Source organism: Oratosquilla oratoria, chromosome 22 (genome assembly GCF_046742065.1).
Source record: "Oratosquilla oratoria isolate Oo_2021 chromosome 22, ASM4674206v1, whole genome shotgun sequence".
NCBI classification, from domain to species: Eukaryota; Metazoa; Arthropoda; class Malacostraca; order Stomatopoda; family Squillidae; genus Oratosquilla; species Oratosquilla oratoria.
The window spans coordinates 55,932,030-55,937,541 of NC_134798.1; positions in this window are offsets into that span (position 1 = coordinate 55,932,030).

Genomic DNA, 5,512 nt, shown 5'->3' on the forward strand with positions numbered 1-5,512 from the left:
AACAAGGAAAACTGAACACTGACATGATCACAATCAACAAGCAAAACTGAACAGTGACATGATCACAATCAACAAGCAAAACTGAACAGTGACATGATCACAATCAACAAGCAAAACTGAACAGTGACATGATCACAATCAACAAGCAAAACTGAACACTGACATGATCACAATCAACAAGCAAAACTGAACAGTGACATGATCACAATCAACAAGCAAAACTGAACAGTGACATGATCACAATCAACAAGCAAAACTGAACAGTGACATGATCACAATCAACAAGCAAAACTGAACAGTGACATGATCACAATCAACAAGCAAAACTGAACAGTGACATGATCACAATGAACAAGCAAAACTGAACAGTGAACCCATTCCTCGTTTGCCTGTGAATCAAAGACCTTTTTCCTATTACCTGCGGACAAAATCCTTCTCCCTTTTACCTGTAAGCCAAACCACTTTTCCCCTCAGCCTTCGACCGATGCTCCTTCCCCTCGCCCAGGAGCCCGGGGGGTCCCTTTCCCCTCGCTTCTAATCCCCACAGATTATCCTCCATTTCCAATCCTTCGACATAAATCTCTTTCTTCGACTTCCTCGAGCTTCCATACAGCGTTCCAGCACTTATCAGTCTTCCTCCATTCTCCAGCACCTTTCCTTCGACTTTTAATACAATTTCCATCTCCTTCCTGTTATCCATCTAATGTATCCTTTGTTGTGTTTATTCCTTCTATCCAGGCCAATACAGTATTCCAACACTTATCATCCTGAGTGGATGGGTGGTGAGATAAACACAGGGAACCGTTAGGGATTTATTCTGACGTTTCGTCCTTACCAGGACTTCTTCAGAGTACATACACCTTCAAACAATTCACACCCTATATACCCGCCGAAGCTCTCCGCGTTCCGCCATGATCGACCTGACCTCTCGTCCTCCTCCGCTCTGCCTTCTCTCATTTTTCTATACCTTTTTCTTGACTTCAACTTCAACTTCCTTCTTCCTCTTCCTACTGCCCTTATACTGTGAGCTCAGCTGCATTTTGCTAGATTCAGACCCATAAAACCTTCCAATACTCATAAGCCTTCCTCCATTCTTATATACTCCGATACTCATCAGCCGTCTCCCATTCTTCTATTCCTCTTCCTTGACTCTTCAACTTCCATTTCCCTCTTCCACCTTTACACTGTATCTTTAGCTGCATTTTTTATCAAGTACGGTTCTATCATTTGTTTAATTGCTTATTATTATTTGTCTGTTTATCATTTGATCGATTATCATTTATGTCAAATTACTACCATTTACTATTTACCTGTTTATCATTTAACATTACCTATTTATTTATTAATTTTATTTATTATTATTTATAACATAAGTTTTATCTATTTATCTATTTACTCATCATTATTGTCACTTTTTTCGCATCCGACCTAGTTATGGACCAAAAGATCTCCTGTCGGCATTCTCCTCCTTTGTAATCCTTTGTAAACACTCAACAGATGCCTAATGAGGCGTATTTATATAAATCGCTATCGGTTTTCATGATCTAATTCACGAGCTAGCCACCTGAGGACGGCAAGCATCCAGATGTTTTCTGGGCAATCACGAGTGTATTGCTTAATTTTAAACCTACTGAAACAGTCCAATTAGCAAGATTTTTTTTAAAGGCACAGTCTAATTAGCAAGACTTTTCATGACGCCAGAGTGAAACCAATTGCACGGAAGATCTATAAATGAAAATAGCACAATTCTGATATCAATTAGAAGCTGAGAATCGGTGAGACTTATGTCGTAGGCAACAGCTATTTGTTAGAGTTAGATCTATAAAGAGTTAGGATTCGCATCTGTAGATTGTTAGAGAACAGTGGACTTGGCGAGCAACAGCTTAGGAATTCTTGTTTAAGATTCTAGTTATGACTCCAGTGCCTCAAGTCCCTACTCAGTATCGCTGCGCTGCGAGTCGTTACTCCAACTCTCGTGGGCGGGGAGTTATTTGTGTGTGTGTGTGTGTGTGTGTGTGTGTGTGTGTGTGTGTGTGTGTGTGTGTGTGTGTGTGTGTGTGTGTGTGTGTGTGTGTGTGTGTGTGCGTGCGTGTAAGGTTACAGCATTACCATAGATCGGTCATATATGAGCTCTGAGCTCTCTTCCGGGAGGGAAATAGCTGTCGATCACGAGTCCCTATTCTGCCTAATCTTCAGTTTCCCCAAATGTATTTGGCGAAAAGAAGGCCCCCCACCCCACTCGTCATGTACAAATGTTTATTTCATTCTGATTTATCACAAATAAGGATACAAAATCAAACTTAATTCACCGTTTTATACACCCACAGTATCCAGGGAAAGTTGCCCTTTCTTTGTTACATACACGTGAGTGTAATACTATACATGAGGTTAAGTTACAAGACTAATAACGGGACTTTCCTTTAACCAACTATGGTGAGAAGGACAACAGCTGATGTATGCATACGTCTAGTTTCTGTACTAAACCATTTAGGTCCTTTTTTTTTTTTTTTTTTTTTGTATCAATCCACCCCCCACTGCCTTCAATACTTTCAGTCACTCCTTTCACCCTTTTCACCGTGATGACACATTTAGACATTTTGTTCTTGTTCAACACCAAAATATCCTATTCAGCAGAGGATGAAGCCTCGAGATGAAGGGCTGAACAATAGTTTCCATTAACATCAATTTACACCTTCGCTCCAATTCGACAGCGCAGTTCACGTTACCTTAATCAATCATACAATCAATCAACCAGCCACTCCTAGTCCACTGCTGAATAATGGTTCATCCCAGACACATGACCGAGTCAAACTCTGCCATGTCATTACGATCAAATTCTCTATTTCGTCTCTCCACTTTCTGTCTGGTCTTCCTTATCCACGCTCCTCATCTCCTGGCGTCCAGTAACCCACTTGCTCCATTTTCTATCCATCTATCTTGATAACTTTTTTGCCCAATTCCACTTCCACTACTTTATCACTTCTACAATGTATATCACTCCAACCTGTTCTCTAAACCAATTTGCCCTATTCCAGTTTTTCAGTGTTATTCCAAACATTGATCTCTCTAGTAACCCACTTGCTCCATTTTCTATCCATCTTGATAACTTTTTTTGCCCAATTCCACTTCCACTCATTTATCACTTCCACAATGTATATTACTCCAACCTGTTCTATAAACAAATTTGCCCTATTCCAGTTTTTCAGTGTTATTCCAAACATTGATCTCTCCATTCCTCTCTTGGCGTCCAGTAACACACTTGCTCCATTTTCTATCCATCTATCTTGATAACTTTTTTGCCCAATTCCACTCCTTTATCACTTCTACAATGTATATCACTCCAACCTGTTCTCCAAACCAATTTGCCCTATTCCAGTTTTTCAGTGTTATTCCAAACATTGATCTCTCCATTCCTCTCTTGGCGTCCAGTAACCCACTTTCTCCATTTTCTATCCATCTGTCTTGCTAACTTTTTGCCCAATTCCACTTCCACTCATTTATCACTTCTACAAAGTATATCACTCCAACCTGTTCTCTAAACCAGTTCTATTCCAAACACTGATCTCTCCATTCCTCTCTTGGCATTCCTTGGTTTTGTCTCCACAGCCTTCAGCAGTTTCGAAGTATCACATTCATGGATCATAGCTGGGATTTTATATTGATTGTAAAGTAAAGAAGGAAATAGGCAAGAATTGGTTTACTAATAGGGTGGTCGATGAATGGAATAAACTTAGTAACCATGTAATAAGCGCTGAAACTATCAGTTATTTTAAAAAACGATTAGACAACTTTATGGATGGGGATGACAGGTGGTGATGGATACGGAGCTGCCTAGTGTAGGCCTTATGGTCTCTTGCAGTCTCCTTTATTCTTATGCTCTTATGTTTACGTTTTAGGCATAGAGGTAGAGAGCCTCTCATGAAAATTTACTAAACATTTTCCAATCGTGATACGCCTTTTTATTAAATTTTTATTGTTTTTATTTTCAACAGCTGTCTAAAATAATTATACCCTTCTACTTCTTCAGGATTCTTATCATCGATTACAATTGTTTCATTTTGAATTTTCGATTTGAATATTACTCTTAGTTATTTTCAAAACTACTTTCTTTGTTCAGATTATTCAATATACATTGCATGTCTCCATCTATTTCTGAAAAGAGTACACATACATACATATACCAAAGGCTTTTTCCCCCTTGCACGGGGGGTAGCCAAAAAGAAAAAGGCATAGAAAACCACTCGCACCAATATTTAAAACGTCACTGAAATGTTTTCCATTAATCTCTCCGAAATCAATCGCTTCCAAGCAACTTGTAAATAGTTCTGTTAAAGTTATATAAAGCCTTACCTTTCTCCTTTCTTGATCTTTATCTTTTCTGTTTTATGTAGTCGAGTTACGGTAGCACATTTGCATAAAGTCTCTGTAGAACTCTTACATTGCCACTTATTCTTGTAGATCAAAGGCCTTTTTTGTAACTTACAAAAACTAGACTCAAAGATTGATCTTATTATGCCGTCTTCTTTACCATTGTCTACAGATAGTCTGAAGCGGAGTATGCTCTTCTAAAACCTGCCCGTTCTCTTGGCCGAGTTTCATGTAGAGCCTTATAAAGTCGATTTATAAGAATCTTGAAAAACACTATATAGATTTGATACACTAATCGGGCGGTAGTTACTAGGGTTTTTCTAGTCCCCTTTCTAGTGAAATAAATTCACCATAACATTGTACAATGACTCAGGAACGCTTTCCTGATGTATACCCTAGATATATAATAGAGCTAATTTACAATAAACTTCTCCAGAAGTTTTGTTGGTATGCTATGGACCCTAAGTTACATTTTTATAACGTACACTACTTCGTTTAAATTGCCTAGTACACTATGCAAATTATTTCATTGACTGTTGCTCTCATCTCCTAATATGAAGTCTGTTTCATGTTTGCTGTTATTCTCTAGTTAGGTTTTCTATAGTTACAACATTTTTATAACGTACATTACTTCTTCGTTTAAATTGCCTAGTACACTATGCAAATTATTTCATTGGCTGTTGCTCTCATCTCCTAATATGAAGTCTGTTTCATATTTGTTGTTATTATTCTCATGTTGTAGTTCTCTGCAAAACAAACTAGCATCTTCCCTTGTCATTTCTCTCACCCATTGCAAACTATCCAATGCAATCTGATATGCTCTTCCCTACTTTAGCATTGAAATCACCAACTACTAACGTGTATTTACTTTTCTCTTGATCCACTGCCTAACTTGTATCATTACTGGCTTGATTTCATGGTCTCAGCTCTATGAATTTGACGCATAAACCCGAACAACTTTTAGAATGTATCTTCTGCAAAGCTTAATCACAATCCAAACTGCCCTACCTACTATGTTTCCGAGTTTCACTACCTTATCCTGTTCATTGTCCGATAATTCCGTTCAGCTAAGATCTATATTGCGATGAGGGAGTTAATTGAACTGCAACTGTGTTACAGGTTTCCTACACTTTGTAGGGGACTG